This window comes from Pteropus medius, unplaced genomic scaffold, assembly GCF_902729225.1.
Source record: "Pteropus medius unplaced genomic scaffold, Ma_sr-lr_union100, whole genome shotgun sequence".
NCBI classification, from domain to species: Eukaryota; Metazoa; Chordata; class Mammalia; order Chiroptera; family Pteropodidae; genus Pteropus; species Pteropus medius.
Window position 1 is genome coordinate 2067020 of NW_024352004.1, and position 23155 is coordinate 2090174.

At 48.0% G+C, this 23155-nt stretch overlaps 1 protein-coding gene and 1 pseudogene across 13 annotated transcripts in view; both read left to right on the top strand.

Annotated features, from left to right (window-relative positions):
* MAPT (microtubule associated protein tau) overlaps positions 1–23155 on the top strand; it is an 86854-nt gene that overhangs the window by 19913 nt on the left and 43786 nt on the right. The gene's annotated exons all lie outside the window — the stretch shown is intronic.
* LOC120589295 (uncharacterized) lies at positions 10951–11069 on the top strand (annotated as a pseudogene).

Here is a 23155-nt window from a genome sequence, read left to right on the forward strand (position 1 = left end):
CCTGGGTAAGTAGCTCGACCTCTCTGGGCCTGGCTCCTCATCTGAAAAGTGGGGCTAACAGCACCTCTCTCACACAGCCGCTGTAAGGAGTGGTGGTGATGTGTGAAACGTGCAGAGCGCAGTGAGGTGATGGCCCTTGGTCACACTACTGGACGCTGGCCATGCTACCCCGTCGTCATGGGAGACTGGATGTAGCTGGACGTAGTGACCTGGAATCACGCTTCTGCTTTAGCCGGAGTGTAGAGGCCAGGTCGCAGCACTGAAGGGGGTTGCAAGGGGCTCACTTTCCACTTTCTGCACTTGTAACTTTTTCCACATTCAATAGGCGCGTATTTTGTGTGTGTAGCTAAAAAATTTTTTATTATATACATAATACATGAATAGATTCTCATTATCAAAAATTCTGACAGTAGCATGAATTATTTTTATAAAAAAAAAAATTTAGCTATTTTGGAAAACATCTATCTCATCAACTCCATTTTCAACCTTTCCTGCGTTTGAATCTTTGCTGCTCCCTCCGCCTGCCCTGCCAGCGACACTCACCACCCAGGCCCCGCGTGTTGCCACCTCCCCACCCTCCACTCAGCCTTGGGGTGCCTCCCCTGGAGACTTGTCTTCTTGGATTGATTGTTTCCACTACATCAAGCCTGCCAGGACTCACTAGAGGGAAGTGCAGCCCCCATGCCCGCCCTCCTCCCAGTGTACCTTACCCTGCCGAGGCCAGAGCCCCCCGCCCAGCCCCTCACCTGCTCCTACTCCAGAGCTTCCCTCAGACCCGTCACGGAGAGCTCTGCCTGTGGTTAGTCCCCATGGCTGGGTCCACAGCCGACCTTGTGAAAGCAGTGTATTTGTAACCAGAGCTGGCTGTCCTTATGTCTGCCTCGGCCCTGTGTTTCTTGCCTCCCCATCCCTGTCTTCTCCCTCCGCTGGGCTCAAGAGGACACAGGTGGGTTCCCAGCTTAGAAGGACTTAAAGGAGCTCAAGATGGACCTGGCAGCTCAAGCTACTAAGGCCTGTCTCAGACACACGCTCTGTTACTAGGGCTGTGTGGGCTAACCTGGGCCCCTGGCTGCCTTAGGCTCGGGAAGCTTCCCGGCGAGCCGCAGGCGAGAACACGAGGCGGGGGCGGGATGTTCTTCCGGGACTCGGTCCACACCTGCTGTACACTGCAGTGCACGCCCTTTGTGCAGTTCCCAGGCACAAAGATTTTTACTCCTGTTTTTTCTCCCTGGACTTTTAAATGAAAATTTAGGGGTAATTTTCCTTCGGTTGTCCTCGTACTAGGATTTATAATGAAAAGAACTGGGACAAGAACCTATATGTGCTTCTCCATTTCAATTTGGGCATAAATTTGGAGTGTTTCTCACTCAGTGAGAGCTGGTGCCGAACAGGCCAAGCGATGTTTTTCTCTTGCAGAATGAGCAATCGACATTCCTTGCAGAAAAATTCTCTTCTCCAGGCCTAGAGCTGAAACCCTGGCAGCCATTTTGGGAGTGTGTCCTAACAGACAAACTGGGTCAGAGCATGGAGGCTACTTAGCATTCCTGATGTGCACCAGCTGGCTGGGAGCACAGGCTCGCAGGTTGGAGCCCTTCCTTGCCTAACAATCCCATCAGGACAGCGTGTCTTGGGAGGAGGAGGCACCTGGCCTAGGGTCACCGGGCTGGAGGGAAAGCTGAGGGGTTCGAGGATTGTTTAGTTAAATGGGTGACAACAAATTGCTTGTTACCCCAAGGGGCAAAGTACAAAGAGCCCAAACCAGCATCATGTCACCAGATGCTCACAAAGGAGTGGCACTGGGTAGGCCCCCCCAGCCAATGACAGTAATAAAATAAACAAACAAACAAACAAACAAATAAAGAAGTGGGCACCTAGAACAGGTGTTATCTGATGCCTTCTCTCCAGCATCAATTATCTCCTGTCATGACTAAGCATTTTTCACTGATCTCCCTTCCACATGCTGGGTGCTGCCAGATGAGAAGAATTCAGATGTGAACGAGACAAACCCCTTCCTTCAGGAGCCTTTGAAAATCAGAGAACTAGCCGCTTTGCAGAAAAAGTGGGTGCAGGGTCTGGATGAGGTTTATGGGGAGCAGGGAGCTTCCGTACCTCAGCCTGGTCATCACCAGGTCAGCAGTGGCCACTCCATAGCTGGTTTAGTCCCCAAACCCCATAGAGTTTACCCCTGATGCAAGGGCACAAGACATGCCCAGGAAGGTGCAGCCTGATGTGGTCGGGCCATCCTGGGTTTGCCTGTGGGCCCTGGGGAATGCCCGGAGCCAGCCAGCCCTCCGGGATCTGCTTGGTTCTGGGATCCTCCCAGAAAGGTCATCAGAGTCTCTCACCTCCGCAGCACAGGCTGAGACTGCAGCTGTTCGCTGACTCAGCCGCTATCACGGTTGCTTGGGACCCGACCTCCCACATTAGTCTTTAGGAATGGTTCCCTTCTTGAATAATACGAACCACTGGAAGATAAGAGCCCCCTGCGAAGGTTACTTGCCTGGAGACAATTTGTCCTCCAGTTTCATTGGCAGCGAGGTTTCATGCCCACACTCTGGAGCCAGGTACCTGCGCTCAAATCCCAGCTCGGCTGTGACCTAGCTGTGTGAACTTGTGCAAGTTGCTCAGCCTCTCTGTGCCTGAGTTTCCTCATCTGGAAAATTGGAACAATGATTCATACCTATCTCATAGGGTTGTGAAGAGAATCGAATGAATGAAGATTTTTAAAAGTTTAGAAAAGAGCCTTGCATGTGGCAAGTGCTCGTTAAGCGTTTGGATTGAAAGGAAGAGACCCTTAAGTGCATTCTCCGTGGATTTCACAAGCCCTTCATTTTGCATTTCACAACCAAGCCCTGTCTCCCTTAAAATCCAGCCGTAGCTCTTGCTGCTCAAGTGTGAGACAGGCCCAGGCAGAGCTGCATGAAGAGGAGAGAAAGGAGCCCCCAGTCCAAGATGGTGAAACCAAGACACGGCCTCCTCCTTGCTGCCCCCTCAGCTGTGCAAAGTCTGGAGTCTCCAAAGCCCATTTCAGATGCAAGTGAGTTCAAGTCACGTGCAACTCTGAAGGTTCCTTTGCTTGGTTCGCCGTTAGCAGAGGTCCTGGGGAGTGCAGGAGTACACGGTGGCTTCCCAGCCTCCTCTAACTCTGCTCTTCTTCACCTGTCCAACCATCACTTCCTCTTTGAAGGCATATAAGACCAAAACATCGCCCATCGCCAAAAGCAGAGAGAGAGAGAGAGAAAGGCCCCAGAACTCTGTGACTTCACAGACCTGGCTTTTCTCCTAGGTTGACTATGATGTCATACCTGCCCTACCTGGCCATGCAGCTTCTGGGGGCCCACGAGGCCTTAGGTATCAATTCCATCACACATGTATGCCCGTGTGTGTCCATAGCGTCCCTCCCAGCCCTGCTCAGCCCATCTTGGCCAGTTGGGGCTTGCTCCTGCCCATTTGGACAACCAGGAGTCACTTATGGAAAATCATCCCAATGCAGTGACAGCACATTCTCTGCAAACCTCTGGGGCAGGGAACCACCTTTCATCTCTGTAGCCAAGGCCCACTTTTTGACAACTGGCTCCTGGCAGAAAAAGCAGCGTGAGAGGCCCCACTGCCTTAGGTAATATTGCTGCCCTTTCCCGGGCAAAGCTCGGGGATGGCACTTCCTACACTTGGCTCTTCCTCCCACGTCTTCTTAGCTGTCTGCACTTAGGAGCTGAATTAGGTTGAGACTGGTCTTGTGGGGGAGAGAGGTCTGTAGATGGTCAGCGTAAGCCGTGTTCAGACTCTCCATATTAAACTTGGAGTCAATTGGAGCGTAAGCCGTGTTCAGACTCTCCATATTAAACTTGGAGTTTTGACTCCTGTGAGCCCCCTTGGCACGCTTCATCCCATGATCCTCGCTTTTCCTTTTCCTGCTCTGTCCTTGTATCTTGTGTTGGACAGGTGATAGGAAACGTGTGTGGATTTGTTTATTCATGCAGCATCCTTTACTCAAGTGTCTGCAGTGGGCCAGGCCGAAGGGAGGCCATGGGAAGCAAGGGTTTCTCCATTCCCTTCCTGGTTTCCCCTCTAAAAGATGATTGGTGACAGGTTCTCCCATCCAGGGTCACATCTCCCCTCGCCTGTGCCACTCTCTCTCCCCCCAGGCCAGCCATAGAGTTTACACAAGTGTGCTTCCATATAGGGCTCATGGGAGTAAAAGTTGGGATAAATTTCCAGGAAGCAATTTGGCAGGGTGTACAGAGAGGCTTCAAGATGATGGTACCCTTTGACCCAGAATTTCACTTCTAGGAATCTGTTCTAAGGAAATAATTAGAAACATGAAAAGGATATGTACACTAAGATGTTCATCAAAGTGTTGTTTATAATAGGAAATTTCAGAGGCAGGCTACATGTCCAATCTCTGGGGGATGGTTATGGAGAATAGTATGTAGCCATTAGAAAATGATGTCTATGGAATTTGCATGACTTGAGAAAACACTTCTGACATAATAAAAGAGCATGGTACAAATTCTATATTTAGTATAATCTTGACTGTGCTTAAAAAGCAAAAGAAATAACAAAAAGGAAATATATAAAAATATTAATAGTGATGTCTCTAGTGACAAGGCTATAGGTAAGTACTTCTTTATACTTTCCTATACTTGATTTTCATGAGTATGTTGCTTTTATAATAAGAAAAATATTAAGTTTAAAATTAAAATTTATGTATAATGACACACACACACACACACACATACACACGAGTGACCAATGCAGAGAGAAAGCAAATGTTACAAGTATTAACAATTGATGAATCTAGAAGATGATAGAGATGCTGATTGTATTCATGCAACTTTTCTGTAGTTTTGAAAAATTTCAAAGTGCAAAATGTGGGGAGAGAGAGTACCAGGTTACCCCGGAGCTCTCCTTTGGAGTGCTTAGCGCGATTTCACAATTTAGTGTGTTTTCTGTTGTTATTGGGATTTAGGAGTCTTCGAAAAGAAGAAGCAAATGCCCAGACCCCCGGGGGTCAAGGCGCTTTGTGCCGTTGGCGCCCGTGGGAGGCCTCGGGCGTCTCGCGTGCTAATTCGGACACTCTCCACGCTCCGTGCTGAGGCCAGGCCCTCCCCACCCTATGCCCTGCATTCCATCCCTCCACCTCTCCCACCATTCAGGAGCCTTGCGTAGCTTTTCTTTATTCCTTTCTCCTGTTTCTGGCCTCTCCTTCTCTCTAGACAGCACTTGAGAGGTGTCAATCCCCCTCTTTAAAACAAAACAGGTACAACCGCCCACCCGCCCGTCAGCCACCCTCGCGCGCTCCCTCTTCCCAGCCAGATTTTTTTTTAAAGTGCCATCAACACTTTTGCAGCCTCAGTTTTCTCCCAACATGCTCACCCTGCTCAGCTGAATCCAGGCTGGACTCAGCCCCCTATCTTTTTAACGTAATCACTTGTTTTGGTCAGCAAGGCCCGGTTTATGCTGCAGTAACAAACAAGCCCCAAATGCCAATGGCTCTGCGTGTCCAACACCACTGCTTCCCTCATCTTCTAGCCCTATGGGTCATCTTTGAGTTCCTTAAAAACTGTATTTTCCCAGGTCGGAGCCTTTGCATATGCTGTCCTCTCGGTGTGGAATGTTCTTTCCTACCTGCTCCCTGTCACCTCGCTAACTTATACTCATCCTTCAGGTCTCAGAATAAGTTCCCTCTCCTCGGGGAAGTTTTCTCCAGCCCCTCAGACCGCACAAGTGCCCGTCTCGTGTTCCTATGACCCACTGTCCTCTCCTCGTGACACTTGTCTCACTTGATTATCAACTATCTCCCTCACTAGGTGCCTTCACAAGGGCAAGGAAACCGAGCCTTAGAATGGTTAGGTCAGTTATCCAAGATCACACAGCCGGGAAATTGCAGAATCAGAATTTGAGCCTAGATTTTTAGTTCCAAAGCCTGTGTTCTTTTTCTTACCCCTGGTTAATTTTTAAATTTCCAAGATTAAACGCTTCCTCTATCCATGATACCTGCCTGCCTCCTGTCCCTGGAATAAGGTGAACACTTCAGATTTTCTAGCATGGGCTCACTCCAAATTCACTGAATTTTGCTTTGTCACGGCTGCCCGGTTCCCCCACCGGAAGACTGGGAAGTAGGTCACGGCTGCAGGGCCAGCCTCTGGTTTCAGGGCTGGGCAGGGGCCAGACCCCGCCAGGAACACCACCCTCTGCGGGGTCTTGCTAGGATCTGTCATCCCCGGCCTTGAGATGCCACGATAAGCCTTCACATCATTGAGCTCTGCATTCTAGAGTTCACTGTCACGGTGGCTGCTGTGTAAGGTGGTGGTTGGAGAAAGGAGCATTGGGCATTAACAGGGAAATTTATGGGCTAGGGAAGAATTTATCTTCATTCTCTTATGGGTCTGTGGATGATTGAGACTAGCTGATTATCGAAGGAGCTGGCTCATTTGCCACTTTACCGAAAAGTGGTACCGAGCCATTTGACACCAGTCATTTAACAGTCTCCTTCTTTATATGACAAAGTTAGTTTTAGAAATAATCACGAAATGATCATCCTAATGGCCAGAAAAAAATACCAATAATAAAATGTTTCTTTTATTGAACTCTGTAGATATAATTACACCATAATTTTTTTAAATAAAAGTAAATATAGTACCAAAAAAGGAAAAAGCACAACTGTTCACTAAATAGTTTTTACGCCTACTGAGTTTTGATCCTTGGTTACAGTCTGATGTACTGATATTTCATGTAAATCACTGTTCAGTCACCAATATGAGAACTTTAATAAAGGTGAGACATCCGCGAAGGTTGCTTGTAATTTAGCAACTGCTAAGTCGAGCCGCTGATGTACCGTTTTATTTTCTCAATTCTTTTTTTTAAACATTATCACACAATATAAAAAGAGTAGATTTCCATTTGAAAAGTATTATTCAAACTCAGTAAAATATATCTTGTTTAAGTAAAAGTTGTACTTACCAAGCAAAAATGTTCCACTTTACAGTTCATACTCAGTGTTACCGTTTTAAATTCTAAACACAGAGGAAAAACGCCGAGTGGCCACACGGAATGACGGAAATGAAGTAACAGCTTCTTTATGGTGCTGCAGTACCGTTATTCAAGCTCAGAATCTATTGCATAAATGCAGGAGTACGTGGTCTCACTGAGGTTGGACATGCAAATGGCAGCTGAAGGAACCTTGAAACTCTGAACTGTTAAGAACTTTTATCTCGAAATGACCACATGTAGCCAACTCCATGTGTTGGAGCCGACTGTAACTGGGGATTCTCAAAGAACTTCATGGAGAAAACAAAGTTTGCTAAAGGACAGATTTCTAAAGTGCTAATTTACATTAAAGGATACATTTAGTAAAGCACTAACCATACATAGGTATTAACACTCAACAGCAATAGCTCCAGTTGTTTGTAACTTAGACCAAGAAAGAGAGGAGTATATTATCACGGGCTTTGTTTAGAATTGCTGGCACTTGATGCTCACAGAAAGCAGGCTGACTTTTCGTGGTCTTATAATTGTCGTCAGATCTCTACAGACAGCTCCCGCCGCTTTACTGTTTGTCGTGAGGCTCCGTCCACCCCACTCTTGGTCCCCACGTCGTTCTCCAGCCCCTTGTCCTGGTGGAACTGAAGGGAGATAGCGGAACATCTCTGCAACCCTCCCAGAACTGAGGAAGCTGAGGCAATGCCTCATTTGTTCAGGGGACATTAGGCCACTTGCTGGAGCCTGAGTCCCTTGAATTTCTTCCTGGACAGGAAGCAACAGCTCTGGATTCGAGGATCAACTTTTCTAGTGCTCCCAACTCTCTCTGCATCTTGTCATGCTTTCTGATGGAATTTTTGCCTGGTTATATTTGCTTTCTTTTAAAAAACAACAGATAAGCAATAAAATGTTAGGTTTGAGAAGGCTGAAATGAGTAATTGGTGTGAACTAAATCCTAGTAGGTTTTTCTTAGGAGGATACCTCCAGCCACTTCCGGTTGATTTACTCTGCGTTCAGAGAGATTTCCATTTGTTGTTTATACTTTGCATTATTCGTTTCTTTAAATCATGATCATTAGTGATCATTAGGATATTTCGATGCAGTATGTTGGATCTAAATGATACATGTGTTCTTTTCTTTTTTCCAGAGAGTAGTTTATACTATGAGTTTTAATTGAACTTAAAAAAAAGCTTTCTTGTCTACGGCCATGCTACCCTGAACAAGCCTGATCCCGTCTGATCTTGGAAGCTAAGCAGAGTCAGGCCTGGTTAATACTTGGATGGAAGACCAGGTGCTGTAATTGTAAAAAATAAAAAAAATAAGGGATTGTAAGGTGACAAGGTCCTTGCAATCTGTGAGGTCAACCAAAGGCTGTCTCGCCTTAAAAAAAAAAAAAAAAAGAAGCTTTTCTTGGACCATTGCCCAAACGATATTGTCAGCCGTTCTGTTGAGAGCATGCATCCTGCCGGCTCTATGATCAGTAGACTTTCACTGCGGACAGCCACTGGCTGGAAGCTGCGGTCAGCACAGGAGCAGGCACAGGCTTGAGCACACAGCGGAACTGACATAAAGACATCAGTTCTCTGGGAAACAGAAACCTGCTTTATGAGACTAGTACAGCCAGGGGAGCTCTCTGCTGTAGGAGATGGAAGCTAATTTCTCATCTTCATTTGCTGTTGACTAGCTGGGTGACTTGGGGCAACTTGCTTAGCCTCTCTGTTGCCTTGTCTGCAAAATGGAGTGATCTTTTTCTTATCGGACAGAAGGTGGACCCGGAGCCCAAAGCCTTTTTGAGTTTTTTCCCTCTTAAAAGGACCTCTGCTCCTACCAGCTAGTTAACCAATTATTAACAACCACAGGTTAATAATTGGGAAAAGCAAAGGAATGCTTCTGTTTAGATAATTATGCGTGTTTTTGTCCTCTGGCAGGAAAGGGGTAAGCGTAACTGGGGAGGTAACTGCCCGTAGGTCCAGCCTTCTAGGGCAGACCTCTCTGGAGAAGGTTACTGCATCCAGGAGCCCATCCCCAGAATCTGAAAACTGACTGCAGTGGGGTCTGCTGACGTCAACAGCTAATGGTATGCTGAGATTTATCCCTCCAAAGAGGCCTTTCCATTCCTTCAGGAGACTGGGCATCCCCCTCTTGGGTGCTGTCTCCTCCCTCAACCCCTCACCCACTGTTTCTCTCCTTCCCTTCCCATCCCCCTGATTCCTCTCACAAGGCTTTAAGCTGCTGCAACCTTCTCTAATGAGGAAGTTCTGGCCAGGGTCTCTTCGCAACTTAGTTATGTAACCTGCCACTGCTTCTGGTCCAAGGATCATCCTGAAAAGACGGTCAGAGGTAGGCAGCAGCCAGGCCAGTCTACTCACCATCCCTCCCCGCTCGGAACTCAGCGGTGGTAGGGGAATTTGGACTCTGCAAGAAGTAACAGCTCCACCATTGGCCCCAGAGCCAAATCTGCAGGATGCATGTTCTTCATTCTTCGTTAAGTTCCAGCAAAAGGACTGTCACAGGAGAGAGCCTGTTGTCTGCTCTGGAGACTTAGGGAGCTGTTCCCCTGATGTTGGTTCAGGGCTTATAGCTGGTGTCTGGCCTTAAGTCTCTCTCATCTTGGCTTCTTCAAAATGTTTGGTCTCTTAACCATCACCTCTGACCAATGATGACCGCTTTGCCTGATGATGACCCTGTCACCATCCCTCTTTAGCCCAGAGGAATGAATTTGTCCCTCCAAGCCTGACCCCACTTCAAGTCTTAGCTCAAGTTCATCTTCTCCCCAGAGCCTCTCCAGCCTTCTCTACGCCTGTCTCCTTTCAGCTGCTACAGCCTTTGACGCTGGCACGTATTCCACACTTAGCTCACCAAATCATACTCTTGGGGCACAAGCCAATCTGCTTTCTCTCTTCTGACCTATGGCTTTGGATTGTATTCGTCTTTGTCTCCCCTCTCAAACCGGACTCGGTAGGGCAGGGAGCACGTCTTCATACCCTTGTCCAGCCCAGAGCCCCTGCGCATGGTAGATGCCATATGATGTGGCTTCTTCCTGACCCAGTCACAGAGCAGACACACCTACTCCCAAAATGTCCCTGGGGCCGCATCTGAGGAGAACCCTAGATGTCATGTCCTACCAGCTTCAACAAGGGTTTCTCTTGACTTAGCGTGTTCCCTCTGAGACTGTTTCAGATTCTGATGTGCTTATTCTTCTCCTGTGGAAGGCGACATATTCAATGATCTGTACGTCCTCCATTCTCCCTGGACTCACATTCCCATTTTGTTGTTCGTTTGTGTAGCTCGAAGAAATCAGATCATTTTCCACCTACTCAATAGAGAGGACAGATGTGATGTCCCAGAACATGATGAGGACTCAAAGAGGACAGAGAATAGACATTTTCTAAGTAAACAGAACTGCATTTGACCCATAGTATCAAATGCATGGATTTGCTGTTGAAAACAATGGTTTTCTTCCCTACTTGGGCTGTCTTCAGTGAAAAGACCTCTTGATTTAGATTTGAATCCTGCCTCCACTGCTGACTATCTATGTGACCTTGGGCAAGTTACTTCACCTCTCTGTGCTATTGAGGAGCTCTTTCTTTAAGGTCCTTCCTAAGCTTGAGAACGCAGGGTTATATGAATCTGTCCTAGCTAAGCAAGGGCCATCCAGACAAATGCCTGGAGAACAAGTCTGTTTGGGGGATAAAGAGAAAAGGAACCAAAATGGGAGAGACCTTGATGACAAAGATGACAAACTCAAGGTCATTCCTCGTTAGCCCAACACCCAGCTGACACAGCAGTTAAAGCTCATTCATTTTGGTCACTTGAAGTTTACAAAGGGGTGGGAGAATTTGAGCTCCCTCCCGCATTGCAGAAGAACATTCTCTCCAAAGGGGTGTCAGAGGCACAGTTGCTATCCGAGAAGCTAGGGTGGCCCACACAAGGGAACTGGCTGGCTGTCAGATTTGAAACTGACCATGAGTCTACTGTCATGCTACCCTGAATAAGCCCGATCCCTTCTGATCTCAGAAGCTAAGCAAGGTTGGGCCTGGTTAATACTTGGATGGGAGACCACCTAGGAAGACCAGGTGCTGTAGGCGTAAAACAATTTTTAAAAATAATAATAAGGGATTGTAAACTGACAAGGTTCTTGCAATCTGTGAAGTCAACCAAGGGTTGCCTCGCTTAAAAAAAAAAAAAAAAAAGAAAGAAACAGGCTATGAGCTCTGAGCTTGAGAGGTGTTAGCAATTAATGTTGTCACATCTCCATCCCACCAAAGCCCGTCTCCCTGCCCTACGCACTCATTGATTCAGCAGCACTGACTAGGGGCCTTTCTCCTGCTAGGTGTGGGGCCAGGAGCCGAAGACATGTGGTGAAGGAGGTGACTGTGGCCCTCCGTCAGGGCATTAACATTCCCGGACCAGAGACAAATAATCAAAGAATTACAGCACCATGCAAAAAGTGTACATCAGCGACACATGCTAGGGAGTTTGCAAAGGGCTTCTAGAAGCAGTCACTGCTTTGATAAAACATGAAGCTTGAGTAGGAGTTAGCTGGACAGAAGGGAAGGAGAGTGGAGGAGAGGGATTTCCTGGTGGGGAAACCAGCCTGTCTGGGGGTGAGGAGTGTAGCAGTGACGGTAGCACATGTCATTTGACAAAGCGTGAGGAGTGGCTTTCAGTGAACGTTAGTTCTTTCATTCATCCATCCGTGAAGGAGTACTGAGCACCCACTCATACCAAGCACTGCACTAAGTCCTGAGTTGTTTACAGCAATTAAAAAGCCAGTTCAGGAGTCTCAACCCTCAAAGAGCTTGCAGTCTAATGGGGACACTAATGGGGTACAATTAGAGTAGGAGGTGACAGCTACAACGGACTGGACCAAATGCTGAGTGGAGGGAGGATGGGGAGATAGTGTGGTTCTTGCCCAGGTCTGAGAGTGCATGAGTCTCCAGCTAGTCTCGCAGAGATGGGACCAGGGAGACGTGTGGTGTCCCTGCTTCCACAGCCACCTGATGCGTGTGCGAGCCTGGCCCGCCTCTCTCGGCCCCAGCACACCCCGAGCTTTCGGGAGCCCCCGACTCTGCGCCTGGGGAAGATTCAAGGGCACCTGTTGTTTTTAGAGTTAGGAAAAACCAAATGGTAATTTTGAGTTTCTTTTGCAATGTTTTAAACACATCTTTATTGAGATTATAATTCACATACCATAGAATTCAGCCATTTAAAGTTACAATTCAGTGGTTTTGGGATTCCTTTACGAATTCCATTCTGATGGTAATTCCTGAAACACTAGGAAGACCTAGAAGCCACTCAGACAAGGCAGGGAGACCTCACAAGTCACTCTTCTCCTTCTCTGCTCTTCACTTAATGACTGGCAGGAGTTCGGGGTCTCCCCTTGGCTTCCTCCTCTGGGGTTAAGTGTTTTGTCATTTTCCAAGTAGAATTTTATTTCCTGTTAAGTTCCTAAGTTCCTTGTACTTTTTTCTAATGAGCTTTTTCTCTTTCATCTGCTCGTTTTCTCTTTATTCCTCAACTATGATTTCTGTTTCTGAACATAAACATTGTCCAGGCCTTCCTGCTGGATGATAGACATTTTGCAACAAATAGAAGCTGCCTGAGCTTTTCCTGAAATAATTTCTTGGGGCCCAGAACCTAAATGGGTGGCCCCTGGCTTTGATTTCCTGTCTTTCACTGATCCGAAATTCTGATGTGTCAGTTTTAATTGATTCAAATGGTTGTACACCTGGATTGGATCTGGTTCCAAAGTTGTATTGAAATTCTTTTTTTCAAGATAGTTTCTTCATTCCATGCAGTTTTCCATTTCCCTCGCTCTAGCTGGATACTTCACTTTGTCAAGCATGATTATTTTATCCAAATAAGAGGGGCGTGACTGGGGTCTCCGTTCTGGGTGTGATATTTGCATTTCCTAATTCTAATTTAAATGAGAAGTCTTATTGATAAATATTGAAACTGTTTTGCTAACCTCAGCAGATGCAGCAGAATTGTCTGGTTGCCCCTTTATCAAAAGAGCCTTTATTTTTATGTTCTGACGTGGCCCTGCACCTTACTGCATACTTTTTATTTTGGAAGTTAATTTTTCTGGGGCTTATAGGGCTGTAACTTTAGCCCTGTGGGGCTCCACACATCCCTGCTTCTCTAAATCCTGTTTGGAACAAGGTGAATATAAATACTCGAACAATTGCAGCCCTCTGTAGTGTTTAAACATATCACCACTGCCCTTCACTAGATCTTAGAGAATCACACTTGCAATGACCGAAGGGTTTGTGACATCGGAGTGCTGTGTCCCGGTCTCTGTGGCTCTCTGCCTTAAGTGTGTACCTGAAAGGCTGCATGCCAGCTGTCACCAAACCCGATCCCTTTGACTTAGTACTTTCCCTCTGGCATGTTGTCCCGTGCAGGGGCTCCCACTGACTCCATAGGCGTCGCCCCTGTCAGGTACCTCCTGGTGGTGTTCTTACAGTTCCTACAGTCACACACACACATCGTCACCCTGAGTGGCCTCTGTCTCTGTGACTGATCACAGAGTGGCCCTGATGCCTAGAATCAATGGTAAGTGTCTCAGCCACCTTGTCCCTTGGACCATGTCAGTGACAGCGGGCAATTTGTTGTATGTGAATAAAAAGAGCAGCACGCTGTAGGACAAATCCTTGGCTTTGTCCCAAGGGTGTTTCGTTTTGCCAAAATGGGAATGTATTTATTGCTTTTTATCAGATTGTAAACATAATACATGTTTATAAAACAGTTTAATAAAACAAGAAAGCAGACACCAGCAAGAGAAAGTTTCTGTAATTAGACTTCCCTTCCCAGAGAAAACCTCTGTGCAATACAACATCCTCCCTCTCCTCCAGTGTGTTCCTCCTGCATCCGTCTTACAAAGGGGTCAGCTTCACGAAGGGTGCTCCAGGACAGGGTTCTGGCCCTGTCTCCAGGCATCACGGGACCGAGGGATGATCTCACTGGGTACAGCATCTGCCCTGCCTGGCCAGAGGCTGCGTTGGGAGGGCCAGCAGGGCACCACGTGTCTTGGATCCAAAGCGGGGGGCAGGGGGAGGGCGGGTGGGGGAATCTCTGTGCCCTGAGAAGCTGTTTAGTCTGAAAATACAAACAGGATACAGAAATATTTGGCTAAATTAATAGGCGAGAAGGTCGTCATGATAATCACCACAGCTGGCACTTACAGAGTATTTACCGGAAGCCAGTGACAGGTCTAAGCCCTTAATGTATATTAATGCATTGAATCCCCACATTCAAGGATGAGGCAACAGAGGCTCTGAGAGGTCGAGTGACTCACCCAAGGTCACCCAGTGAGTCAGTAGTGGATCCAGAGTGGAACCCAGGCCACCCGGCCCGAGCGAGCGCTCGATTCCCCCACACTGCACTGTCGTTACCTCTGGCCCTGATGCCACCATGCAGAAGTGTCCAGGCATCTCTGTAAAAAGAGATTCAGGGACAGCGTGCTTGATCTGGTGTGGCATTCCTTGCCTGTGATCAAAGGACACTACTCATTTTCCGCCCTTCCCAGCCCGTGCTGCATTCAGGTCGTTCATTACTGAGGGACAACTGTTGGTTAGCAGCGGACTCCAGCCGTCCTCCCCTCCCCCGCATCTTCCAGAGTGTGTCCTCAGTCTCAAAAAATAGAAATGAAAACATCTTAAAAACGACCGCCTTGCCTTCCTAATTCTCTTCTTCCCTCCATTTCTTCCTGTTGTTCCCAGCTAATGAAATGTCATGGCAAAAAGAGCCCATTGCTGGCCATTCCTTGTGGCCTCTCAAAGCCCCGCTTCCCTCCCTGCCCCTGGGCATGTTCCCAGCAGACTAAGACTTTGTGCTGACCACTCCGGACCCTGTGTCCCTCTGCAGATCACCTCCCATGCCCTTTCTGTGCTTGCCTGTCACTCTGGGTGCCAGTGCTGAGCGGAATGGGGAGCAAAGACTACCCACTTCTTCTTTTGACCTTTACCCTCGCTCCACTACTCCCCAGATCTTCCCAGAAGGACTCTCGTACTCCTCCTCTCCAGGGCCTGACCTAAAGCTGCCTCTCTCCTCTTCCCACTGGTACTCCCGATCCTTCAGGGCAGAGGCCCTGGTGTTGGCCCCTAATTTTATCCCTTCAGGTTAAGCCTCCTCTTCCACATCTTCAGACATCTTCTTGATCGTAACTCACATGTCATGACAACAGTCCCTTATGTCAGTCTGGAACGTCGCACTTCATCAAAGTGTTGTCTCACGTGCATTATTTTCAGCGACCCTCACAGCCACCCCGTCACACAGGTGTCACCATGCCCATGTTACATGTGAAGAATCCTTGGTTCAGAGAGGGCTAGTGACTGACCCAGCATCGACCAGTTAGTGACTGGTCCCCACCAAGCCTTGAACCTAGAGCTTTTGACTCCACACCAGGCATCCTTTCCACCCAAATGCATGGAGAGATCTGGACCAGGAACAAGGGTTCCCCAGGAAGATTTGGAGCCAGTGCCTGCACTTCAGAAGCCAAGGGCTCAGGGAGTCCAGCTATTCATTCAACTAACAAGGCTGGACTCGGTACAGTCCACAAAAGGGACTGGGGGGAAGTGGCCTCTCGGTGCTCCTGTCGGGGTGGACACAGATATGGTATCTCAAGATTATGAGTCACTGCTTCATGAGGGAGCCCTGGGTCCAAGGGGACGTGAACCTGGATGGAGAGGGCAGGATGGAGGTGTCACCCCAGCCCCTGCTGTGCAGGCCAGCCGTGCAGAGTTCTCAAAGGGTCTTGAGAAGCAGGCAGCCTAAGTGCTATTCATCAGTCCAGTAATGGCTAATGGAGGAGCAGGTGCTTCCAAGAATCCATAATGCTCTTTGGCAAGTGACCCAAGGGTGTCTTTGAAAGGCCTTCCAACACCCAAGGCGTTGCTGAGGCAAGGGCCTGACTGAGGCAGCGCATTCATCATCGGATGTCTCGACAAAGCAGAATATCCAGCTAAAGCTGGAGGAAATGAAAAACCGCATTTTCCAAGTAGAATTTCATTTTCTCTTGTGTCCTTAAATTCTCTGTACTTCTTTCTCTCTAGCTTTTTCTCTTTCATCTGCTTGTTCTCTCTTCCTTCCTCGACTATGATTTCTGTTTCTGAACATGAACATTGTCCAGGCCTTTCTGCTGGGTAATGGACATTTTGCAATGAACGGAGGCTGCCTGAGCTTTTCCTGAAATAGATTCTTGAGGCTCAGAACCTAAAAGGGTGGCCCCCGGCTTTGATTTCCTGTCTCTCGCTGATCCGAATTTCTGATGTGTCAGCTTTAATGGATCTAGATAGTTGTACACCTGGATTGGATCTGGTTTTAAGGTCATGTCAAAATTCCTTTTTTTCAAGAATTTCTTCCGTACGGCATCTTCATATCCTCAGCACCTGGCCCACAGTGAGTTCTGTAGCTTTCTTCCCATTCCTAAGCTGAACTGTCCAGCAGATCACCACATGCCAGACTGTCCACAGCTCTACCACTGTCTCTCGGTCTACGTGAGGTCCCTCAGCGTCTCTGTGCCTCAGTTTCCCCAGCTGCAGAATGGAGCCGAGATGTCCCATGTACCTTGCAAAGGTGTGGTTGAAGTGGTTCCTCTTACTTCAGGCTTTCAGAGTGGGGCTTCATGATGTGGGGGCAGAGGCCTTTAAAGGCCCACCCAGTGTCAAACTAAAGGCTAGCACTGCAGATCCAAACTCATGTGTCCTCCCTGTCAGCCTGGGCAGCAGCATCAGAGTGTAAAATGGGCATAATAAGATAATTCTCTACTTCGCATTGGTTATTGTGGGCATTCAATGAGCTGTAATGTGTAAACGGTGCCTGGCTATAGAAATATCTATTCTTATTAAGGGGAGATCATGGAAGAATAAAGGCAGGGGACTTTATAAGCCCCAGCCCCAGCACATTTTAACTGTAACCTTGAGTTGGTTTGGGGACCATTTGCCGCCTGTATGAGCTGAAGGTCAGAGACACAACAAATTATATCCACTGAAGATCAGCCAGAAATCAAGATAAAGCTGATTAATACCAGCATATTATTAAGCGAGTGAACTGGGCTACAGAACAACTGGTGTAATATTTAGGGCGTAATATTATATGCATGTGTAAGAGAGGCTGTCTGTAAAGAAGTTCCCTAAAATGTTAACTGGTTATTTAGCTTTCCTCTTTCACTTCTTCTGTATTTAACTTGTAAGTAATGACTATTAATCACTTTTATGTATCAGTAAATCCCCTCTACCCCTCATCCGAGGACTAAGAATGGTTTGCCCAAAAAAAGCAAATTTTTGCTTTGGTTTTCTTGGCTTGGACACATCGCAAAGACTGCTCCTTATCCATCTGGTGCTCTGAGTTCGAGGGATTTATCTCAGGTAAAATTAATATGGTGACCAGGGGCATTGGTCGTCCCTGAATGTGACAGAGGCTCAGCAGCCCACCTCCACCACCCATCGGGGCGTCGTATATAAGTGCTGTGTCCTCCCTGAAGGCTAACTGACCAAAAACTTTCCAAAAAAGGGGTTGGAGGGAAAACTCCTGTAGTTCTGAAAATAAAGGCCACCCAAGCATGATCTGTCCCCCTCATAGATATCACAGCGCTATCTGGCTTTTCCCGTGGTTACGAAGGAGGAGATGCCTTCAGTGAAAAGACAAAACAGAAACCTTAAGCTTAGAACCAGAGTTGTCCTCTCAGACACAATCTGTGAGGTTTCTTACGATGGTGGACACGAGCCAGCTGACATCAGCCGTGACCCATCGTGTGTGCGCAGCACCGCGCCCCCAAAGCCACCTTCATTCACACTTTTCTACAATCGTCAATTGTTCTCTTGGATTGAGGCCCAGGGTTATTCCAGCTTCTTCTCACCAACATAAGTTTTTCTTTTCTCTGGGTTCCCTTATCTTCTCCCTACTTAATTTGGCAGCTCTGCTTGAAATCTGGGTATTATTATTAGTATTCAGATTTGGCTCTAGAGCATTCTGTGGTACACGGCGATGTGACGGGACCACGCGCTCACACTTGAGAGCTTCTCTGAGGTCTGCTCCTCTGAGGTCTTCCTCCCAGCAAGTCTTAAGTCTCACTGAGGACTCCCCGGTGCCCCCGTCCCAGCTGTGTGCGACACAAAAGAAAATGCAGCTCCTCGGACACTCATGGTTGGGACCAGCCGCTAGGGAAGTGCGTCTGAGGCATCAGGGTTGCCAGGACCCAGCCTCGAGGGGGTGTCGATTTAAGCTCTCCAGGCCCTTTCATTTCCTTTAGGTAAGTTGCTCTCCGCTGCCCGAGCACAGGGGTTTTCTGGTGACCTTGGCCCAGGAGACTAGTGTGCCTGCCCTTTCACTGATCTTTATATCCTAAAGTAAGACAGTTGGACCGTAAGCAGTAAAGAATAGAGTGTGAATGTAAAGAGAAAGTTTTCAAGGGAAGCAAAAGCTTTAGTGCCAGGCTGCCTGGGCCTTGAACCCTGACTCCGTTATGTGACTACTATGTGACCTTGGGCAACTGACTCAACCTTTCTGTGCCTCAGTTTCCCCATCTGTAGAAATAGGCATCATATTAGAGGCAGTCGTGTGCATTAAGTGAGTCATACCTGGAAATAATTTAAACATGGTTCCTATAACTATGAGGAATTCTGTTTCCTACCCTCGTGCACTGGCAAATTCCTGATGGTATAGAAAAGGGACCAGAGCAAAGAGAGAAGGGAGCCCCCCCCCAAAAAAAAATCACCTTGGAGAACGAAGCTCATTTTGAAATTATTTTTGGATTCTAGATTTATCCCTACTTCATCTTCTGCTATCTGAGAGAAATCCATTTAAGGTTTTTTTTTTTTTAATAGCACATGCCATTTTTTAACGTGACATTTTTTAATGTCACATACCATCACATACCCTTTAAGTTACAATTCAGTGTTTTTCAGTAGATCCACAAGTTGTGCAGTATCCCTAGTCTCTAATTCCAGTTTGGGTTTTTAACATGACGGGGTCTAAGGGCGAACCCTCTTTCTCTAGATGGAGCCACCCGGCCTGGTGGCGGTGATTCCGCTGAGTCACCGCGGGCAGCCCGGGAGCGTGCGGTCATTCCCGGGGAGAAGCTGGCGGGCGCGCTGGGCTGCGGCAAGTGGACACCCCGGCCGGGCGTCTGCTGCCCCCTAGCGAGGGCTGCGCCTCGGCCTTGAACCGCCCCGCCCCGCGCCGCCCGGGGTGGCTTCTCCGACCCACTTGTTTCAGACGCAAGAAGCTGGTTGGGAGCGTGGACTGCGTGATGAGCCAGGTCACGGGACCCGCCCCTGAGGCGGGCTTTCCCTTCCCTCCCCGCCTCTAACTCCAGCCAGGACACGGTCATTTCACTGAGCCCTGGAAGAAGAGAGGGGGCTATGGAGGTTTAACTTTCGGTTGGGCAGGCACTGGTGTGATACAGTAGGATAGAGAAGGGTTTTAGCATCAAAAGATCAGAGTTCAGACCCTGCTCTGCCGCTTACTAGCTGTGTGACCCTGAACGGGTTACTGAACCTCTCTGAGCCGGTTTCCTCATCCAGGAAGGGGAACAGTAATTCCTCTCACGGGGTTGTTGTACTACAAAGATATTCTCTCTCTCTGAAGCCCCTGTGACTGGATTACATAATGGGCTCAAATAAACAGAAGCTATTAATATTCCAAAACTGCCAAAAGGGTGTCCAGCGTCGCCCTGGCTTACCGAAGGAGGTTTCTGGAACGGGAATGACTCATTACCAATGCATTGCTGGGGGTAAAAAATAAACACGGAAAGGAAGGCAGCAGTGGGAGGAAGCCTGTCTGGCCTCCACCTCCTTCAGGGAGAGGCTGCCCCAGCTCAGGTGGAACCTGCAGGCCTTCTAGAGAGCTGTAAGGCTGGGTGGGGAGCAGGCAGAGACGTCGGAGCGGCCTCTCATGTCCCAGAGGGCAGCAGGCCCAGCGGAGAGGTAACCCCTTGCCTTTCCCTTACCTTTTCGTCACCTGCGCTGCCTTCCTCCTTCCCTGTCAACCCTGCAGGCACTTTTCTCCCTTTCTCTGCCCCACCCCCTACTCTACCCACTGGCAAGGTGGCACTGGGACTGGGAGGGTGTGATCCTGTAGGACAAGTCACCATGAACGACTCTGCGAGCCCCTTGCCCTCACAGCCCTCAATTGATGCAGCTACAGAATGACAAGGACAGACTCCAGGAGCCTCTGGTTCTCGTTTCTCTTGTCAGGAGGCAGTACTTCTCCTAGGGTCCCCACAAAGTGGCCCGCTTTAGTTTCCAGGTTTAACTCAACTTTTGTGCCTCTCCGAAAATTTCTTTCTTACCTCTGACCCTGCTGCCTCCAAGTCACTGCCTGGGAAAACAGGTAGGAAATCAGAGATAGCGAGATTGGCTGATCTAGAAAAATAAGAAAACAAAGTGTATTTATTTTCCCGTCGGTGTGTCTCTCTTAGATTATAGGGATCCATGAGGTGATGACCATGTCTAGTCTGTGCCGTGTGGCCACTTCGTGGCCAAGCTTGTTTGTGTGTTTTTCAGTCGACTGTTTTTGTACGGAAGTCTTAGAGTCGGGATGTGCTCTGTGCCATCAATCAGATGGTTTACATGTTCTTTGTTCAATTCTTCCAGAGAATTCCTGCCCTTGGCTTTTGAGGAGGAAAATGACAGGGGTCAGACAGGGGTGGGACGGGAAGGAGGAGGGCTGAGTGCAGCCCCTTGGCTAGGACGCTAGGAGACATGCCTCCCACTCAGGCCTGGTCTGGGGACCTCCTGCTCTTCCGTACTGATCACCAGGGCTCCCAAGCTGGAGGACATCAGCCCCGCTGACTCACTTAGAATAAAATGTCAGAGCAGGAAGGGAGCCCAAGGGTCACTGAGTGACGTTTTGCAGGTGAAGAAGGTGGAGAGAAGTGACTTGGTCACACAGCTTCTGGGCGTGAGTCCTGGACGATGCACCTTCTACACCCTAGACCTGTGCCCCGACAGAAAGTTGGGGAACATTTCATGGTCTAGGATGGAAGAACGGGAAGTGAGGGGCAGTTGAGTATTCCATCAGGACACAGGCTTTGCCTCCCGGCGTCACCGCTTACTGGGTGTGTAACCTTGGGCAGGTCACTTCCCAGATTTCTCATCTGTCCAAGGGGAAACTTAATATCTGTGATGATGACAATGACGATAACTACCTCACAGGGTTGCTGTGAGAGTTTGGTGACATTCCTGTGAGGGAATAAGCCCTTCCTTGATAGAGCTCACGCAAGCACTGACTGTGTGCCAGGCCCTGGGGCTGCAACAGTGAGTGACCTAGATAGGTCCCACCCGGCGGAACTTGCTCACTTGGTGTTTGTCCTATGTTTTGTTCTCCGAAGACATCTTCCTTCTGGCTTCTATTTTCTGCTTATGTCAAGTAGACTCTAGGGGATGCTCCAGACAGGGCCTTGTCTTTCTCAACATGGCCTGTAGGTACCAAAACATTAGCATGGGGGCAGGTGGCCCAGCCCCATTGAGCTGAAGACACAGCTCTTGGCCTCGTTGACTCAGAAGATCCATGAACCTAAGGGCATTTGCTGTCCTGGGATGGATGGGAAGGGGGGCGTGGTGAGCCTCCCTCCCTGCTTAGAGAGTTCTCATGCATTCCACTTCTTTCCCCAAAGGAAAATATTGGCCCTTGAGAAGCACACAGTTCGTTTATTTTACATAGCGAATAGCTGCCCGTGTTTTTAGGGATGATTTAATTTCTCCAGTGGCCCCTGTAATTTGTTCGGCTTCCTACTGATGTGCCTGACTTTCTCCAGCCCTGCAGGGGTGATGCTGGTGGGTGGTATCATTAGAAGCCAGGGCAGTGAGACCCACTGCCTTGTTATCTGCTCTGTGGGGCTGAACAAGGCAGCCAGGTTTATACTATGGATACATGGGCTGCTTGCCAAGCTCCAGGAATGAACCTTAGTTCTCCTGCTCCTGACTTGAAATCTTACGGAAACCTCGAGAAGCAGCTGAAGAAAACCCAACATTAAATGCAAAAATCCACACTGAGGATATAGGCAGTGACTAAAATGCTCAATTCTTGCTAAGACTTAACTTACAGTTTTTTTTAAAAATTATTGAGAGGAAAGAAGACATTCTAAAAAAGCCAAAAGCAGAAGTCTGTAAGTAATGGCCCACAGGCCAGATCTGGCTGTGAGCTAAGGATGGTTTTTACATTTTCAAATGGTTGAAAAAAAATGAAAACAAAAATGATATTTCATGACATGAAAATTACATACAATTCAAATTTCAGTGCCCATAAATAAAGTTTAATTGGAGCGCAGCCATGCTCATTCATTTACATACCTGTCGTCAGTGGCTGCTTTCCTGCTGCAATTAAATAGAAAGAATTAGATCACTAAAAACATAGCAGAAAACATTGTTGATCTTTATGTACTATATAGCAATGGAATAACTAACAAAATAAAATAGATTTGACTGTATAAAAATTGAAACCTGTCGGCCAGAAGCCATCGGAATTCAAAACAAAGGCTGCCAACTGGAGAAACGATCTGTTACAAATAGGATAAAGGGTTGATGTTATTCATAAATTAAGAGCTCATTCAAGTCATTACAATGAGCACCGAGACCTGAACAGAGAAAGCAAAAGGTATAAATGGACATCTTATGAAAGAGGAAGCCAACACATCAGATTTTTACTTTCATACCTCCATCCATCATACTACAGGAGGGAAACTTAGTCATTGAAAGGAATCAATCAACTCAAGAACAAAACCACGGGGCTCATTAAACTTCTCAACGTTCACGAAAACTGCAGCTGCAGGTTGAAAGGAGTGACCCAGGTTGGCTAGCCTGGCTCACCTGGGCCAAGTGTGGTGTCTCCAGGCAGTCTGGGAAGCCTCAAGCTTGTGGGCTGATTCCACCCCTCTAGGGTGGGGTTCCTGGTGAGTCAGCCAGTTGAGGTGACTCGTGGACAAATCCCAGGGACGAGCAGCTGGGCAGTGACTCGGGACGTCCTGAGAGGCTCCATCAGGAAGCAGTGAGGAAGGCGTTACTTCCTAGAGTTGGGTAGGCAGCAAAAGATGAGTTCTCAGATCACGGTGCCTTTCAGAAGCGGGGTTCCCACGTTCTGAGGCCTTCTGAGAGAAACGAAACGGACCATCAGCTTGTCTAAAGATAGAGGATATCACCCAAATTCTGAGCCTTAAAGGATGAATGGGGAC